This window comes from Giraffa tippelskirchi, chromosome 13 (assembly GCF_054371585.1).
Source record: "Giraffa tippelskirchi isolate mGirTip1 chromosome 13, T2T-mGirTip1v1.2.pri, whole genome shotgun sequence".
NCBI classification, from domain to species: Eukaryota; Metazoa; Chordata; class Mammalia; order Artiodactyla; family Giraffidae; genus Giraffa; species Giraffa tippelskirchi.
The window spans coordinates 2,266,545-2,286,389 of NC_137287.1; the positions used below are offsets into that span (position 1 = coordinate 2,266,545).

At 39.5% G+C, this 19,845-nt stretch overlaps 1 protein-coding gene and 1 long non-coding RNA gene across 5 annotated transcripts in view; one reads left to right on the forward strand and one right to left on the reverse strand.

Annotated features, from left to right (window-relative positions):
• SDK1 (sidekick cell adhesion molecule 1) overlaps positions 1-19,845 on the forward strand; it is an 840,913-nt gene that overhangs the window by 175,096 nt on the left and 645,972 nt on the right. For 2 of the 3 annotated variants that reach the window (XR_014072185.1, XM_081552682.1), the window contains exon 1: positions 17,761-18,343. The exons of the other annotated variant lie outside the window; for it this stretch is intronic. The gene's annotated coding sequence lies outside the window, so the exon portion shown is untranslated. Of the gene's footprint in view, positions 1-17,760; positions 18,344-19,845 lie in introns of those variants that run through there. 3 annotated transcript variants of the gene reach the window in all.
• LOC145531109 (uncharacterized) lies at positions 6,025-17,704 on the reverse strand. 2 transcript variants are annotated; one of them, XR_014072193.1, is made up of 4 exons: positions 17,065-17,704; positions 9,902-10,133; positions 9,126-9,239; positions 6,025-6,718 (listed from the first exon to the last, which is right to left on the reverse strand). It is a non-coding gene; the product is annotated as an uncharacterized LOC145531109 (long non-coding RNA). The 2 variants fall into 2 exon arrangements; XR_014072194.1 differs by lacking the exon at positions 9,126-9,239 and having other exon boundaries at positions 17,065-17,644.

Sequence of the window (19,845 nt, forward strand, 5' to 3'; positions counted from 1 at the left end):
GGGAATGGGAATTAATTGCTAATAGAATTGAAGTTTCTCTTGGGATGATGAAATATTCTAAAATTGGACTGTCATAGTGATACAACTCATAGAATTTACTAAAATCCATTAAATCATACTCTTTAAACAGCTAAAATTATGATAAATGACATATCTCAATAGAACTTTCTTGAAACCCAGCTACTTCCTAGTTGTAAGATATAAAACAGAAGTGTTCGGACTGTGCTTCACAGGCCATCGTGTTTCGTGGAGATGTGTCGGGACCACCGTGGGCGACAGGGAAGACAGGTGGCAGGGCCCTCGGTGCCCTCAGCTGCATTGGACTTCAGCGAAGTCCCTCCTCTTTTATTCGTTATACAGATTGTAGTTCCACACATGATTTTGTTTGGAAAATGTACTTTACTGCTTTAAAAAATAATGGGAAGTATATGTTTAGGGCATGAACCACCATTTATAATAATTTGATTTATTCGTTCATCTACTATTTATTGAACATTGAGCACCTCTATGTGTTTTGCATAATAATATAAGTAAATAAATAAACAAGTAAATATATATATAACAATTCAGTGAGTGATACAACTCTAGATGTTTATTTTGGCTCTTTTTTCTATATGATAAGATTCTTGAGTATTAGAGTAATTTTCTTTAAAAAGTATAGATTGTATGTAGTTGAAAAAAGTGAAGTAGAAATTTTCCTTTTTTCTTACCTTCCTTTGGATTCAGAATTTTAAAGTACAACCTGTTATCTTTTGCCTTATTAACTAAAGCCCTTTACTTGTTACTGGTTGCTGTAGGGTTTTCATGTATATTTGATTTATATTTATTCTGTCTTTAAATATTAACCTCCTCATGTAAAAGATGATAAACCAAAACAATATGCTTTCATTTTCCCCTTCCTGCCCTTCACATATTTTTTACATATGTATAAACTCTACAATTATTTTATTTTTACTTTTAACTGCTGGTTACTGTTTAAAGAAATTAAAAGAATAAGAAAAATTAAATTTAAACTTACCTATATTTACCATTTGCAGTGCTTTCTATTCCTTTTTGTAGTTTCAAGCTTTTATTATCTTTGTCTTTTATCTGAAGAACTTCCTTTAGCTCTTTTTACAGTTCAGGTCTTTTGAAATCAGATTATCTCAACATTTTTTGGTTCTAGTTTTGAATGGCATTTTCACTGGATTAAGAATTGCAAGGTGACAGTTTTATTTATTTATTTCCTTAAAGGAAGGATTTTCTTCCATTGTCTTCTGACTTGCATTGTCTCTATGGAAAGTCAGGAAAGCTCTTAATCTATTTTCTCTTTTCCTCTGATTACTTTGTAAGTTTGCCACTAGTTTTCAGACGTGCCATTATTATGTGCCTTGGTATGTTTTCTTGGTTTTATTGTGTTTGAGGTTTATAGGCCTTTTGGATATGTGGATTTGTGTTCTTACTAATTTCTCAAATTTAAACACTTTACTTTCTTCCAAGACTCCAGTGACATCTAAAACATATTGCTTGATGATTTTCCTGATTACCATGACTGTTTATTTCATTGACTCTTTTTCTCCCTATGCTTCATTCAGTCTATACAGTTTCTAACACCCTATATTCAAATCTACTGTTCTGTTCTCCTAAGTTTATATGATTTTTAAGCACATTCAGTCACTTTTTCATTTTGGGCATTGTATTTTTCAACTCTAGATTTTTTTCCCTATATTTTCATCTAAATTCATTGTTTATTTTCTTTTAAATTTCCACTTACAGTTTTTGCCTATTAAGTCTGTCGTCTCTATCATGGCTGCATCTGCTTATATTGCTTGATTTTTCTTCTGGTTAAGTTACATTTTCCTTTAAAAGCATTTATTGCTTTCTTTTTTTCCAGTGGCCAGCTAAATTACATGTGTGTCAACTTGATCTCTTCAAGTCTGTCTTTTGAGTTTTGATTGGTGAGTGAAAAGCGGTCCTTAATGTAGCCGTGCTTTAGCCCTAATTCTGATTCATGGTCTTCAGCCCGCTTAGTGCCTCTGGGGCTTAAGGGGGTCCGAGTGGGGCTCCGCCGTCCTCCCACCCTGTGCGCACCCCAGGAACTCTCCAGCTGATTCCTCCCCAGCTGATTCCTCTCCAGCTGAGTTTTTTTTTTTTTTTTTTGCCTTGTCTCTTCTAATCTCACCCTGCTGCTGCTGCTGCTAAGTCGCTTCAGTCATGTCCAACTCTGTGCGACCCCATAGATGGCAGCCCACCAGGCTCCCCCATCCCTGGGATTCTCCAGGCAAGAATACTGGAATGGGGTGCCATTGCCTTCTCCTAATCTCACCCTGCACGTGTACAATGTTTTTTCAGGCAAAGAATCAAGGGGATTGTGTGCCGATTTTTGGACTTTTTTCTCTGTGAAACTCTTCCTTTGTTAGTGTTCTCCACAAACTCCTCTCACCTCTGTCTCCCCAGCTGACAAGTCCAGCTGCCTGGGCTCCCATCCCCATAACACGGTCCAGTAAGCGTCTCCAGGCAGAAGTCCAGGGCGACTGTAGGGCTCACCTCGCTTGTTTCCTTTTTCTTGGGCATCATAGTCTAGTGACAGAGAACAGTTATTTCTCATATTTTGTTCATATTTCTCATATTTTGTCTTTTAGTTTCTTTACTCCAGGAATTCTGGTCCAATGCTAAGTATTTCACAGTATCTAGCAGTCCCTTTATTATTTGTCTTGCTAATATTTTGTCAACTTGATTAGTCCAGAGACTTTCTCCTGACTGTCTTGTATCACTGAGTCTGGAACAAAGCCTAAGACATACTAAGTGGTTAGTAAATGTTTGCTGACTGTTTCATTGAATAGAAGATCTCCCCCTTTCTCCCATATGCTCTATATCCCCTGCTGGGCATTATCCTCCAGTCAGCATTATATGAGCTGCTATCTCCCCTCGTCTTAAACAACCATTGCTGGACCTGCTAGTGTAATTCTCAACCTGTTCCATTCTTGTCTTCACCTAGGATTTCTCCAGCAGTAGAATTTGTCAGGGTTGCTCCTGGCTCCCCTATTACTCAAGTGAGCAGACTGTCTCTCTGCTTATCTTATTTAATTTCTGATGGCACTTGACACTTCCTGAAATTCCCCACCCCTGCCCCACCTTTTCCTTTCTTTTTTATAATCACAATTTCCTGCTCTTCTTTCCTGTTGGGCTATCCTTTTCTTTCCTGACTTCCTTCTCTCTTACCAGGCATAAAATGCTGGCAATTATTGGAGTATTGTCTGTGGTCTTGGTCTTTTCTGATTATGCACACACCTCCTTGGCAATCTCGAATACTTCTGTAACTTGAATTAGCATCCACAAACTGGTGTTTCCATATATTTTTTTCTGGCCATACTTTTTTTCTGAGCTTTAGATTCATGTAGAGAGCTGACTCTTCCCTGTCCATCAGACTGTCAAACTCAGTATACTTCAAATTGATCAAATTGATCATTACTCTTGGCTCTCTGACATTATCATGCTTGAGACTGCAACTTAGACATCTAATTCCAAGAATCCTTTCCTAATTCTCCCATGATTTTTGTACTTTTTTGTCTCAGCACATAGAACCTTTGTATGGAAATTGCCTTGTATTGCATTGGCCTTGCCCCAGAGTTTCTTTTCCAAATTAGGTTGTAGGTAAGTTGTTTGGTGGCAAGAACTAAAATCTATAAGTAGGTATTTAGTAAGTGTATGTTCAGTGAACAAATGAAGAGATAAGATTTACAGGAAATGATTATTTCTTTTATTGAATGTGGCATGTAGTTTTTCTTTTGCTCCTAAAGTTACTTCCCTCATAGCTCAGTCTGTAAAGAATCTGCCTGCAATGCAGGAGACCTGGGTTTGATTCTTGGGTGGGAGAGATCCCCTGGAGAAGGAAATGGCAACCCACTCCAGTATTCTTGCCTGGAAAATCCCATGGACAGAGGAGCCTGGTGAGCTACAGTCCATGGGGTTGCAAGAGTCAGACACAACTTAGCAACTAAACCACCACTGCTCAAAGAATAAACACATTTAAAATGTAGTAAATCGAATGTTCTAGTAATAGCTGTAGCAGTGATGGCAGTCATAGCAGGCAGGCAGTGATGAACTTAACATTTTATGATAGCCTAAGGAATGAGGTTTGTGTGTGTGTCTGTGTGTGTGCGCACATGTGTGTTTATGCATGCTTGTGGGATAATGTGCACACATATGTACACAATCCATCCTAAGGGAATGGTCAGAATATGAAGTAAGATTAAGTTGCATTAGATAGTGGAGTTATGCCCGGTGACTTGGCCCCCCACGGTGCCAGCACTGACCCACATACTCAGAGAGGGCTTCTCAGGCTTCCCTAACTGTAGTGCATCCCTAATCTTAGTGATGGGAGCTTCTCAGGCTGACCCTGAAGCCAGAGGCTCTTGGGCTTGAAACCCAGCCCTGCCAAGATGTGACCTAAGGCATTTATTCACCTTTTCATGTTCCAGTTTTCTCACATGTAAAAATGGGGATGATTTGTAAGGCACTCACAGGTGCCTGGCACATGATCATTGCTACTTAAGGGTTTGTTAAGTAAATGCTTAAAACCGCAATATTAGGGGTTATTCTCTCATCTCTCTTTTACAGATCCAAAACTGTGGGCCAGGCAGCTGAGTGTCCCAAGGGTTCCTCAGGGAATGGAACTGACCTTTCTCCAGGTTCTTTTCCCCACACCATGCCTGCACCTTCACGCACCAGGTGACCCTCCGTGTAACAGCGTGGTCAGGCTCCGGCAGCAGCTGTCACTCAGGGCAGGCGTTCTCGACCACTGGCCCTGGGTAGGGTTTCTGGAAGAAAAGGAGCAGGACAGGCAGAGGGGGTACCGTGGGGGAGTGGGCATGTGGGGTCTAAACCTTGGAGCAGAGTGAATGAGTGAATGAGATCAGTGGTTCTCAGCTCAGGCTGCCCCTGAGGATCGGGGCCTCCCGTGCCTGTCAGAGCGCCCCGAGGGGCCCTGAGGCGCAGCCGCGGTTGGGCAGATCCACGGATGTAAGCGGGTGCAGCTCAGTTATAGCTTGTGCCTCCAGGTTTTTTAGGAGACAGGCTTATCAGCAGTAAATCTCCCAGTGTTTTCACTATGCTTGGACCTGGGGATTTTTTTTTTTTTTTTCCACTGCAACTTGAATTTCACTTTGTGCACAACTATGTGCTCCTAATCATGAGGCAGGTGTGTGAAGCTAGTATATCAAGGAGTGTGAAATTTCACAGGGAAGTAGTCTGGGTGCTCAACGTGTCATGGATTTGCACAGAAGATTCTCTTCCACCCTAGGTGTCACCCTAGGCTGCTTGAAATTTTCACTTCACCTGTGTTTGCTGGCCATGCAGCGTTGGGTTGTTTATGTCCTGTGACTGTGTTTCAACTGGGTGCTGATATTCTGATGTTTTGCTTAAAAAAGAATTAAGATGGTAGATGGACAATGAAGTGAAAAATTGAAGGATAATCAGTGGCTAGCTTTGGAGAAGGAATGTCTTTGTCTTTCTTACCAGACATTCTTTTTGGATATTCCAGGGCATGCTTTTCTCCACAATGAGTATAGTTTCTTGATGTCTGATAATAATGACCTTTGGCAGTATGGACATCAAGTATCACTGGTCTTAAAAGAGAGAAGAGAACATGTAAAATTTATTTTAGGTGGATTATCGTTGGTACCACTCTTTTCACTTAGCACACATTTATTTAGTATGTACTATGTGCCGAGGTGTACTATGGCACCACCTCACACACACCTGGGAATATGGGCTTCCCAGGTGGTGCTAGTTGTATAGAACTCGCCTGTCATTGAAGAAGACATAAGAGACGCGAGTTTCATCCCTGGGTTGGGAAGATCCCCTGGAGAAGGGCATGGCAACCCACTCCAGTATTTTTGCCTGGAGAATCCCACGGACAGAGGAGCCTGGCGGGCTACAGTCCATGGGGTCACAAAGAGTCAGACACAACTGAAGCAACTTAGCACACACACATGCATGTGCCAATTAAACTCTAGATGCTTGGAAGACATCACTGAACAAAATGGGCAAAAATCCTGCTCTCATTGAGCTTTTATTTAGTGACAGTATTCACTGGGGACAAAGAGTAAGTAATAAACACATGCTGCAAGCTCGGTGCTATGAGGAATAAAAAGAGCAGATATGAGCGATGGAGTTGAGTGGCCTGCAGTTGTAAATAGAGTGGTTGATGGAGGGCTTCATGGAGATGGTGACATTCGAGCAAAGACTGGAGAGAAGTGAGGGAATGAATAGTGCAGTTGTGTTAGGAAGGAATGTTCTAGTGTGTGCAAACACCATATGGGGTGGAGAGTAGAGGTACCTTCCACGGATTTCTGTGAGCAACTAGAAGGCAGTGGGCTGCAGATGGCAGAGGTCAGTAGAAGAAAAGTAAGCTAGCGATCACAGGGGCATGGGCGTCCGTGTCTTTGCAAGGATTTTGGTTTTGACTTTGTGTCAGATGGGAAGCCGTCAGCACCAGAAGTGGCCGGATCCGGCAGAAAAGGACTTGCGGTGAGGAAGAGCGTGGGGATGAGAGTGAAAGCGGGGAACCGGGCCTGGGGCTGTTGCAGGAAGACAGGCAGAGGGGGTTGGACAGGGGTGGCAGGGGTGCTGGGAGGTGGAGCCAACGGGATTCCACGGTGGACGCGTTGCCTGAGATGAGGGTCGAGGGTGACCCCCGCTCTGCTTGTTTTCTCTTGGCGGTCACCACAGGCTGCACCTGGTGATTTAATAAGGTGATACCGAGTTTTATTTTTTCCATGTTTGGGCATTTTTTAAACAATTTGCTACATTCTGAAAGCTATATTTGGATTATAGGTAATCTTCTATATATTTACATGGAACCTTACTTTATTCTCATTATCATTCTCCAGGTGGTAATATCTTTACCTGTTTATCTGGTCTGAGATTTTGTGTTTGATTTCAGAGCTAAAGTTTTTAAATAAAGCTCTGGTTGAAAAAATATCTTCAATGCTTTGATGTTTAAATTAAAGTTCAATAAGTGGATTATTTGGGTCATTTTACTTACATTAGTGCTTTACATTAAAATTTTCCTGTTTAATGAATATGTAATTAATGAGTAAAATTTGCTAATCAAATTGTCAGACTCTGTTAAATGCCTTGTTGAAATGTTTGTTTAGCAGTTGTTCCTGTCTCCTTAATATTGTGGCATTCCTTCTAATATAGGTTTTTCCTGGTAATTGTGAAAAGTGGCAGCATTTCACAATTATTTTTTTAATGCCTTATGATAAAAACGTAGAAAATTATAAAGCATAAAAAATTTAAAGAAACAAAAAGAAAATCAACCATAATTTTACCATTCTGAGCCAACCATTCCTAATGTTATTATTTTTCCCATCTTTTTATTTCTATGCTTACTTGTATGAATAGTTGAGATTTGGGGTAAATGTAATTTTGTTACTTTTTTCACACTTAACATCACAAAAAAGCTGCTTTTCCTGTTTTGTTGAAAATGCATTATGTCATTGTAAGAACTGTGTGATTGTAATGAGATTTAACATTCACCTATTCTTAGAAATTTTGGTTATCTTCACCTTTTAAAAGTTATAAATAGCATTTATATGTATGCACAATTAAAATAACTGTGCATAAAAACTTTTCCTGTATTTTAGATTATTTTCTTAGAGTACATTCTCAGAAGTTAAGTGACTGATTTGGAGAATAGAAACATTTTTGAGGGTCTTTATGCACGTTATGAGGTTGCTTTCCAAAAATTATACTAATAAAAATGATACAGTCAATGTTGAGCTGTTTTATTCCTAATTCTTCTGATGTTTTATCTCATTGTGTGTATGTTAGTCGCTCAGTCATGTCTGACTCTTTGCGACCTCGTGGGGTGTGGCCCACCAGGCTCCTCTGTCCATGGAATTCTCTAGTCAAGAATACTGGAGTGAGTAGCCACTCTCTTCTCTAGGGAATCTTCCTGACCCAGGAACTGAGCCTGGGTTTCCTACAATGCAGACAGTTTCTTTACCATCTGAGCTCATTAGATCCTCTTAAAATTCCTGTGTGGGGGTACCTGTGATGACCCTATTTTATCCCTGGAGAAAAGGAAGCCCAAAGAGATGATGGAAACAGAGTCAGGATTCAAACCCAGGTGGCCTGTCTTCTCCAGAGCCCTTGATTTTTCACCCATTTGCTGTGCTGCTTTGCAGGAAAACACTGCATTGGTTTTCAGTCCCAGACAACAACTATTTTAAAGTTTCTGTTTTAAAAATCTCCATAATTTTATAATAGAGACATGGTTTCATGTTTTGGTTTACTTGGAAAACTTAATGAAAAATTACTCACATGTGTGTTATCCATTTGTATTTCTTGTTTTGTTCTTGTTTTTTCATGACCTTAAATTGTTATTAACTTGCTATGAAATAGCCTATCTATATTATGTCATATCTGTTACAAATATTTTGTCTAGGTTTGTGATTTGCATTTTAATTTTAAGTTGGCTTTAATTTTTAAGTTGGCTTCCCTGGTGGCTCAGCTGGTAAAGCGTCTGCTTTACCCTGCAATGCGGGAGACCCGGGTTTGATCCCTGGGTTGGGAAGATCCCCTGGAGAAGGAAATGGCAACCCACTCCAGTACTCTTGCCTGGAAAATTCTATGGACAGAAGAGCCTGGTAGGCTACAGTCCACGGGGTCGCAAAGAGTTGGACACGACTGAGCGACTTCTCTTTCTTTCTTTGATTGCAAGTTTTCAGTTTTAAAAAAGTCTGGTCTGAGAAGATACATTTGTTTCTTTTATGGTTTCTTCTATTTCTTTGAACCATAGAAACATCATCCAGAAAGTTGACAAATATTTACCTATATTTTTTTTCCCCTAATTATGGGATTTTGTTTGGAATTGTGTTCACCTTATAAATCAATTTGAGACTAACTGACATTTAAAAAATAGTCTTCCTATAGATAGCAACTCTCTTTATTCAAATCTTTGTCATGTTTAGTGTCTCCTAATGAAGACTTAATACTCATGTGGCTGAAACATGAAATTGTGGTGTAGAATATAAATAAAATAGTGGTATTTTAGCAGCAAGGAAAGAGCAGAAGGACAAGACAGGTTATAAACCTTACAAGATAGGTTTCAGAGGAAGTGTCTACAGACTTCCCACCTGGAGTTTGTATGTTTTTCCAAGTGTGATTTTTCCCTTCATTTTATAAGCTGAATCTGCTACATGAGCATCTACTGCTTTCTGGGCAAGTTTTTATGTGTCAATGTGTATTTTCTGTTAATGAAACAAGGAAAAAATATATGGTTACAACTCACAAATATATTTATAGAAAATTTACTTATCAGATAGATTAGCTTTGGTTGCTTTCAGCAGCAAATCCACATGGCTTGAACAAGAGAGAGATTAATTTTCTCCTACATTAAGAGAGGCAGGCAGTCCAGGGCTGGTGTGGTAGGTCCACAGTGATTAGGACTCAGGCTCCATGTGACTCATCACCTTGCCATGGGTAGCGTGTCATCATCATGCTACATGGATGCTCTCATCCATGCATTTTAGCTTGTAGGAAGGAGGAGAGCCAAGGAGCACAGAGCAAACGGTCTGTACCCAGCTTTCTCTTAGGGAGGCGTCTATCTGCACTCCTCGCTGGCTGAACACTAGGGCCGTGAACAAGATACAGGATTTCGTGCCCAGCGAAAAACCAGGAGCTCCTATTACTAAAGAGGACTTGGAGAATAGATATTGGGATAGATAAGTAGCCATCTCTGCTCCGCTTTACTTAATGTTCTCTTTTTACATACAAACAAAAAGCATTTATTTTATGTGTAATAAGAGCAAAGGGAACATTTCCAATACTAATTAGAAAAAGAATCCCTTCGGCCATTTTCACCACTGAATGTAAAGATTCAGGATGAGACGTTGTCAGGCTTGGAAGGTACCTGGAACACTGTTGCTCCTTTGACATCTCTCTGTATATCTGTGGGCTCAGGAGGCAGGTGAGAGAACGGAGAGACTGGATTGGCCAGGGGAAGACTGGACCCGAAGGCGTAGCGACTTCTCACTCTGCTGTGTTGTTGGATAATCTTGGGAAGTTCAGCATGTCTTGGACTGAGAGCTGACTCTTACCTCTTGGGACCATCCTGAGAAATAATCCCTTAAAAGGAAAGGCTTCTGCATTTTAGGAAAAGAAGAACATTTGTTATTTTTTGTTGTGTCTTAAGAAGGAGAGGTAGCCTAACCAGCAAAATTGTGGAGGGCAAAAATGGCATCCTTATGAGTTCACAGATTTGTGTGCATAAGGCCACATTACCAGTTCCTCTAGTTACAAATGCATTGTTAAGAAATCCCAAAAACATAGTATCAAAGCTATAAATCATTGTATTTTGATCAATTTTTGAAGACTGAAACAAAGCTAATGAAAAGTCTTACCAACAAGGACCTACTGTATATCCCAGGGAACTCTGCTCAATATTATGTAACAACGTAAATGGGAAAAGAATAGATACATGTACTTGTATAACTGAACTACTTGCTATACACCGGAAACTATCACATGATTAATCAACTATACTCCAATATAAAATAAAAAGTTACAAAGTCTTCACTATGTATAAGAGGCTTAGCTTTTTGACTTTTGGAAATATTCTTGTACTATAATTAGAAGGACTTTCTGCATGTGTAATTATTTCATTATTAGTTATTATTTTATGCTTATAACTCATCAGATGAGAAATAGTTAAAATATTAAGTCTTCAGTGCATTAAGTTAGAAGAGTGTAAGGAAATTTTAGAACTCTCCTTTGTTCTTACCCTTTAACTCAAAAAATATTTTCTTGTTTTTGGTCTGCTTTCAAAATAGGCATGTGTGTGTATAGTGCTTAATATATGTATATTTACAATCTCCACCCCCTATATATAAATATATATACAACCACCTATATGATATATATGTACCTACATACTGTATTTATGTAAATTATATATGTACATATTATGTATATTGTAAGTCACATATTTATATATAATGTTTGTACATACACTTACCTATATATAATTAGTCTCATGCTCAAAGGCAAATACACATACTACCTATGTCAAACCATCCTCCTGGATGATTCTATATTCTTTTAGCCAAAACTGACTTTTATACATTGAATTTATTTGCCACAGTCTAATAATTGAAATTATAATAAGACATTTTAAAGTATTTTACTTTAAAGGACTGTTTTATATTTTAAAAAATAAAGACATAGTCGTCAAACCTATTATGAAAACATGCTCCAGATTTCTAAATGAAGTATTTTTGGAGCCTCCGTGACCTCTTAAAGAAGTAGTGTGCTACTCACAATACTTCTGCAAAACGTTCTGAAGATAAAGTAATCAGGGAGTAATAGCCTTTCACGTGAATTATTGTGGGTTTGTATAAATGAAAATTTGGAAAGTTGATGGAAGACTTTTGTGAAAAACTCTGATTATCTTCTAACAGTTAACAATTTGAAATATATCCGATATTATACATTTTACTTTAAAAGAAGTTGATACAAAATCATTCAAAGAAAAGCATCACTTTCTTAAGAATCCATTAACTGTAATAGACTTCATTACCTATAATTTGGGGACATGAAAAAACTGCTCACTTACAGAGCTATGAAATGCCATGTTGGGTCAGATCAGCCTGCTAGGAACTCTCTGATGTTGGCAACCAGAGACTGGTTTTTGGTATGTTTGTCTTGGATTATGTCCTGTCAGAGGATTAGGGTTAGAAGCAAACAGCCCTGATTTTTCTCTGTGACCTGTATTGTGTACACCATTCATAAATGTATGAAAACTCGTATTGAACCTACTTACAGTTTTAGTCTGAACCATTTCTGGAAGAAACTTATTCCTAAGCAATTGCTTCTGAAAGAATACCAGCAATTGCTCTGATGGTCAGGAAATTACAACTTTCAGGTTTATGAGTGTGCCCCATAATTCAAGCATGTCCATCTTTACATGAAAACTTCAGTTATCCCCAATTTACTCTTCTATTTTGTAGCATGCTAATGTTTTTAATCTATCTTATGGGTTTCTTATGTCCTCTTTATTATTTTAGCTTATTTTTGTTTTATTTGCTGCCTCTCCTCTTGGATTGTACCTGTGCAAATTCAGTACAGTGTCAGAGGCAGAAACACATCATGGTTCCACAAAAGAGGAAGTCGTCATGTTCCATTTTAAATGCTCTTCCTGATGATACTTGTCACTTTTACCTGCTTTCTGCAGGAGGCTATTGAGCCTGTTTCATTAGGAAATGCCCCGGGACAGCTTAGGGACCCACGAATATGTCACCATACGTGATTCATAGCTCAGAGCCTGTCACCTCTGGAGCAGGCTGAGTTATTATCTGGAGTGTGGTACCTGCAGGTTGTCCGTGTTGATACCCACTGCTCTTCTGAGAAAGTGCTTAGCTTTTTCATGTTGCATGATCTATTAGCCTGTAACTTTACTACCGCCCAGTGCTTTCCCTTGCTAGCTCGTCCAGAGAATTTCTTGTGCATCTCTTCTCCTAGGTCATCATCAAAGAGGACCATTTTCCTAGTGGCTGACACTGCAGTTGAAATCGCTTTTTCCGGAAAACGAGTTTCTTGTTACTGTGCTACCTTTACCCAGTGACTGCTTTTTTCTTAACGGTGAGCTCATTTTGTATTTCGTGAGTCTGTTTTAGGGCCCTCACTCTTTTTGGTGCAGAAGACTACCTGGGTATTTAAAGAGCCAAATTAAAGTTACAGTTTTAGGCCCTTTCTTGTAAAGACTTAATTCATCTTTCAAAGTGTTTTAGTGAGGTATTTATGCTTATAGTATTGTTTTTGTCTAAAAGATGTTTGTAAGTTTGTAAGTCTACCCAATGTTGGTAAAAGGCAAGAGAATATATAATTTTTAGGTGAATAACTTATTTTGTACTATCCTTTTTGGAAAAGAGAATAGTAATATATATGAAGAATTCTTAAAGTGTGAGCTTTTCTACCCAATAATTATACTTCTCAGAATTTATTGTAGGAAATAATAACAATAATAGCTAACATCTCTATACCACTTGCTGTGATTTAGATGCTGTTTTAAAGCATTTTACACATATTAACTAACTCATCATAACCCTATGAGATAGATACTGTTGTATCCATTTTTTTAGCCCAAAAAATTGAGGAAGCAAAAGCTAAATAACTTGTCCAGTATCACTTATCTAGTGAATGGTGAAGCCAGGATTTTATTTTGCCTCTATTAGTCTCAGAGATATTCAGTAAAATATGTGTAATAGATGAAAATTTTTGAATACACTTATATTTCCACAAATAGAGGTTATTATTCAATAAGAAAATCATACAATAGAATTCTATGAGATTAAAAAAATTCAAGTTGTAGAAAATGCCTTCCATTATGCTAAACCTTAAAAAAAGTATGAAACTATTTTTATAAAAAGTAGAATAAGTAATACACATAAATTTGAATAAAGATATTACATAAATAAACTAGGAAATCATCTAACAGAATATTAACAGTATTGACTACCCCTGGATGTTGGGATTATGGTTGATTTTATTTGTGCATGTATTTTTTCCGTTTCCTAAGTTTTTTTTCCATTGAGGACATTATTCTACGTTTGGAAAGAAAGGTTATTCTTGACGCGAGTGGTAAAAACTCTGCCTGCAATGCAGGAGATGTAAGAGACACGTCTTACATGTCTTCAGTCCCTGGGTTGGGAAGATCCCCTGGAGAAGGAAATGGCAACCCACTCCAGTATTCTTGCCTGGAGAATCCCATGGACAGACGAGCCTGGCAGTCTGTGGTCCATGGGGTTGCAAAGAGTTGGACACAACTGAACTATTGAGCCACAAAATTAAAAAAAGATTTTTTCAGTAATTAGACTAGAAGTTATTACCTTTATGAATACCTATGAATACCTTTATGAGTACCTATGAAGACCTACAAGACCTTCTAGAAATAACACCCAAAAAAGATGTCCTTTTCATTATAGGGGACTGGAATGCAAAAGTAGGAAGTCAAGAAACACCTGGCGTAACAGGCAAGTTTGGCCTTGGAGTACAGAATGAAGCAGGGCAAAGGCTAATAGAGTTTTGCCATGAGAACGCGCTGGTAACAGCAAACACCCTATTCCAACAACACAAGAGAAGACTCTACACGTGGACATCACCAGATGGTCAACACTGAAATCAGATTGATTATATTCTTTGCAACCAAAGATGGAGAAGCTCTATACAGTCAGCAAAAACAAGACCAGGAGCGGACTGTGGCTCAGATCATGAACTGCTTATTGCCAAATTCAGACTTAAATTGAAGAAAGTAGGGAAAACCACTAGACCATTCAGGTATGACCTAGATCAAATCCCTTATTAGTATACAGTGGAAGTGACAAATAGATTTAAGGGACTAGACCTGATAGACAGAGTACCTGATGAACTATGGACAGACGTTCATGACATTGTACAGGAGACAGGGATCAAGAAAATCCCCATGGAAAAGAAATGCAAAAAAGCAAAATGGCTGTCTGAGGAGGCGTTACAGATAGCTGGGAAGAGAAGAGAAGCGAAAAGCAAAGGAGAAAAGGAAAGATATTCCCATCTGAATGCAGAGTTCCAAAGAATAGCAAGGAGAGATAAGAAAGCCTTCCTCAGCGATCAGTGCAAAGAAATAGAGGAAAACAACAGATTGGGAAAGACTAGAGATCTCTTCAAGAAAATTAGAGATACCAAAGGAACATTTCATGCAAAGATAGGCTCGATAAAGGACAGAAATGGTATGGACCTAACAGAAGCAGAAGATATTAAGAAGAGGTGGCAAGAATACACAGAAGAACTGTACAAAAAAGATCTTCACGACCCAGATAATCACGATGGTGTGATCACTCACCTAGAGCCAGACATCCTGGAATGTGAAGTCAAGTGGGGCTTGGAAAGCATCATTATGAACAAAGCTAGTGGAGGTGATGGAATTCCAGTTGAGCTATTTCAAATCCTGAAAGGTGATGCTGTGAAAGTGCTGCACTCGATATGCCAGCAAATTTGTAAAACTCAGCAGTGGCCACAGGACTGGAAAAGGTCAGTTTTAGTTCCAATCCCAAAGAAAGGCAATGCCAAAGAATGCTCAAACTACTGCACAATTGCACTCATCTCACATGCTAGTAAAGTAATGCTCAAAATTCTCCAAGCCAGGCTTCAGCAATACGTGAACCGTGAACTTCCAGATGTTCAAGCTGGTTTTAGAAAAGACAGAGGAACCAGAGATCAAATCGCCAATATCCGCTGGGTCATCGATAAAGCAAGAGAGTTCCAGAAAAACATCTATTTCTGCTTTATTGACTATGCCTAAGCCTTTGACTGTGTGGATCACAATAAACTGTGGAAAATTCTGAAAGAGATGGGAATACCAGACCATCGGACCTGTCTCTTGAGAAACCTGTATGCAGGTCAGGAAGCAACAGTTAGAACTGGACATGGAACAACAGACTGGTTCCCAATAGGAAAAGGAGTACGTCAAGGCTGTATATTGTCACCCTGCTTATTTAACTTCTATGCAGAGTACATCATGAGAAACGCTGGGCTCGAAGAAACACAAGCTGGAATCAAGATTGCTGGGAGAAATATTGATAACCTCAGATATGCGGATGACACCACCCTTATGGCAGAAAGTGAAGAAGAACTAAAGAGCCTCTTGATGAAGGTGAAGGAGGAGAGTGAAAAAGTTGGCTTAAAGCTCAACATTCAGAAAACTAAGATCATGGCATCTGGTCCCATCACTTCATGGGAAATAGATGGGGAAACAGTGGAAACAGTGTCAGACTTTATTTTTTTGGGCTCCAGAATCACTGCAGATGGTGACTGCAGCCATGACATTAAAAGACACTTACTCCTTGGAAGGAAGGTTATGGCCAACCTAGATAGCATATTTAAAAGCAGAGACATTACTTTTCCAACAAAAGTCCATCTAGTCAAGGCTATGGTTTTTCCAGTGGTCATGTATGGATGTGAGATTTGGACAGTGAAGAAAGCTGAGCACCGAAGAATTGATGCTTTTGAACTGTGGTGTTGGAGAAGACTCTTGAGAGTCCCTTGGACTGCAAGGAGATCCAATCAATCCATCCTAAAAGAGATCAATCCTGGGTGTTCATTGGAAGGTCTGATGTTGAAGCTGAAACTCTAATACCTTGGCCACATCATGCGAGGAGTTGACTCATTGGAAAAGACCCTAATGCTGGGTAGGATTGGGGGCGGGAGGAGAAGGGGACGACAGAGGATGAGATGGTTGGATGGCATCACCGACTCGATGGACATGGGTTTGGGTAGACTCCGGGAGTTGGTGATGGACAGAGAGGCCTGGCATGCTGCAATTCATGGGGTTGCAGAGAGTCGGACACGACTGAGCGACTGAACTGAACTGAACTGAACTATTACCTTTAAGTATATTTTAGCCATGTACCAGTTAAATAAATAAAAATGCTAAATGTCATGTTATCAGGATCTTCTCCAGAGCCCTTCCTGTGGTGGTTACACTCATACCCTCCCTGTATTTGGCCCAGTGATCTTGTAAATAACATGTTGTCCGGATTTGACCAACAAGTTCATAGTTTCACTGTCTTTTCCTCTAGGGCTTCTGGATAAAGCTGTGTGGTTCCATTGGTTTATCTACATCTATCTCTAGTTTGTGTGTTAAGAACACAGGTGCAGTTATCTGCTTGCTCTGTTGAGCCTTTGGATGGTTATCTCGTTAGTACAGCATTTATAATAATGAAGCTGTGTGAATAGTCTCTGTAGGCTATTTGACATTACTGTTTTGTGTTACAGTCTGTTCTCCTAATCTTGTCAAAGAAAACTCCTTGGATCATAAGATGTTTTGTCTGAGTGTTTGGGAATTTTTATATAAACATCTCAATTTATTTCAAAAGTAATTGAAGCAAATAGCCTTGTCATATACTATAATTCTAATATATTTAACCCAATTATTTTAAAATCCAGTTTGTTTGGGAATCTCCAAGTTTTCCTTAATAAAAACTGAAACATGGTCTGCTCTTTATTATCTCTGTGCAAGTGGGCACGTTTGTTTAACCACCTTACCAGCATTTAGTGTCTATTTGGATAGCTTGTCTGAATTTTCCTTTCGGCCTGTGTACCTCCTTGTTTGACCTTGCACTGTCGTATCTGTGAGCAGATTAATTTCTTATTGCTACCATAGTAGATTACTACACGTTTAGCAACTTGAAACGATGCTCATTTATTACATCACAGTTCTGTAGGTCAGAAGTCTGAGTACATCGTGGTTCGGCTTGCTTTTCTGCTAGAGTCTCACAAGGTCCGAATCAAGGTGACAGTGGAGTTCTGTTTCTTTCTGGATGCTCTGAGGGTGAACTGGCCTCCAGGCTCATTTGAGTGTTGTCTGAAATGAATTCCTTGCAGTTGTGGGACTGAAGCCCCCATTTCCTTGGTGGCTCTCCTCCAGCGGCTGAGCTCTCCCCTCAGAGGCCACCCACATTCCTTCTCCTGTTTTCCATGAGCTTGATTCTTCTTCAAGGTGACATCCCACTTCCCTCCTGTGGCCCCCTCTGCTGTCAGAGCGCCTGTGATTAGGTGGGGCCACCCAGATAATCCAGGATGATCTTCCTTTTCCATTTGCAGAGTCCCTGTCGCCTCATGAAGTGACATAGTTGGAGGTGCTTGGGGGTCTGGGGTGCTGCTGTGTTCACCACAGAGCCTGTCTGTTCTCACATTCCTTCTACATGGTGACCATTGTGTTGCCCACGGTAGCAAGCGCCCAGAAAATAAGGGCGGAGTCCTGACACATGAATGGGTAAAAACTAGTTGAGGACTTGGGATAAATCTACTATTGGTTTTGGGGATTTTAAAGGAAAGTAAATTCAGTGAAGATGGAAAATAAGGAAGGCTTTACAGAGTAGGAAGTTCCTGGGTGCACCCCTTAAGACTGTATTGAATTTTCATATTCTAAGCACTGACGGGTTGTAGAAGGTGGGAAGAACTTGATCGACGCAAACAAATACAGTGTAGAATTGGACGTGGTTCATTTATGTGACAGCAGAGAGGCTACATTGACTAGGCTAGGAATAGGTGATGACATGTACAAATTGTAGAAAGCTTGGAGAGTCATGACATGTACAAATTGTAGAAAGCTTGGAGAGTCATGCAGTGGAATTTAGGTATGATTTTTTTAAAATGGGAAGCCACTTCGTTTTGAGTGAGAGTAGTATAAGGAAATGGGTTTCTTGAAGATTAGTCCAGCAGCGGTGTGCAAGATGGACTGAAGGTGAAGAAGGTGGAGCTCGGGCCAGTGGGGCCCAGGATCTGGACCATCGTCATCAAGCACCCTGCGTGCTGGACCATCGTAAGACTTTATGATTTTAAAGCATACGCTTTAAGAGATAACTTCATTAACTCCTTCATTAATGATGAGATCTTTTGGTCTTATTGTATACAGTAAATCTTCCTCTCTCTTGCAGCTTTGATATCGGTAAGAGTATCAGACTTACAGTGCTTTACACACTTTTCTGATAACTCTCTTCAGAATGCTTTCAGGATAGAAAGAATTGCTTTTTCTATTTGAATATGAAGAGGTGAAATTCAGAAATCTGAGCTTATTTTATCAAGATCATTCTTCATGTCAGTGTCGTAAGTAGAAGCAAAATTCTGGGCTTTAATTCTGATCCATGCCCTATCCTTGCAGCTATTCTTGGAGATAAGTTGAGAGAATCTTCAGATATACAGTTTGAGTTAACCCGAATAATTTTCCTGCTAAATAAATGTATGTATTCATTTACTAGTTTTTATGCAGATGACTTATCTATGAGGCATATGTTAAATACTTTGGAGCTACCTGCACGCAGAGACTTGATCATCTTGGTGCTTCAGGGCTTGTTATGGGGCCTGGCTCATAGAACGAGCCCTGAGATGCTTATTAAATTGATGATTGATGATTGGGATCACCTTGGCTCACCTTTGAAAAGCTGCTTGCTTCTTTTCTTCCAAAGTTCAAGAGGCCTGAAGGTCAGTGGACAGCCTGGCAAGATTCTCACCCAGAGTGCTTGATTTGTGAGGCTCCAGCTGTGAGGCTCACAGCACCCTTTGAAAAACACAATCTTATTTTAAAATAATTTCCATGTTAATCCCTTTGGTGGAGAGGGAATTCACAGGTATTCACATCAGAGTGTGAGTAGCCTTTTCTAAGGAGATCTGATTAGTTTGTTGAATTCAGACCAGCATTTGGACAGGACTTCAGTAAAGGTTACAGGCGCTGTTTGGCTCCAAAATTTCATTTCAGAGTAAGAGGTCCCTAAGGGCTAGTTTGACTTATTTAATTATACCGTATAGGACTTGGGTAATAGTTTTATAAAAACCCTCTTCAAGGCAAATTCGTAATTTAATACAAAGTGGTAAATTGGTATACCTTTAACATTTGTATCATGAGACAGATGATGTAGATAAGGATTAAATAAAGGGAAAAATTAGGTATAACATTTGAATTGGAAATGACAATATTGGTATATTTCTGAGAAAACTTGGAGTGAAATCACCTGAAAAATGCTAAGTGCAATTGACCTGAATGATGTGATTGTTAAAGAGCCACCAAATTTTGCAAAAGCATTTGTGAGTCATAAATGAAACAGCTTTTTTTCCTTCTCTATTTACAAACGGTCACTACTGTGCTAGACGCTGGATCCGAGACGAGGTCTGTGCTGTCCCAGGGCTTCTCGTCTCGTGGGGAATGAGCCACAGACTCAGGTATATGTGTCCAAGGGGGTTTACTGTGGGTGCAGAAAGTACTCAGCTCGCAGGGGGGTATCACCAAGCACTGGATTAGTGAATGAATGTGACCCTTCTTCCAAGCGT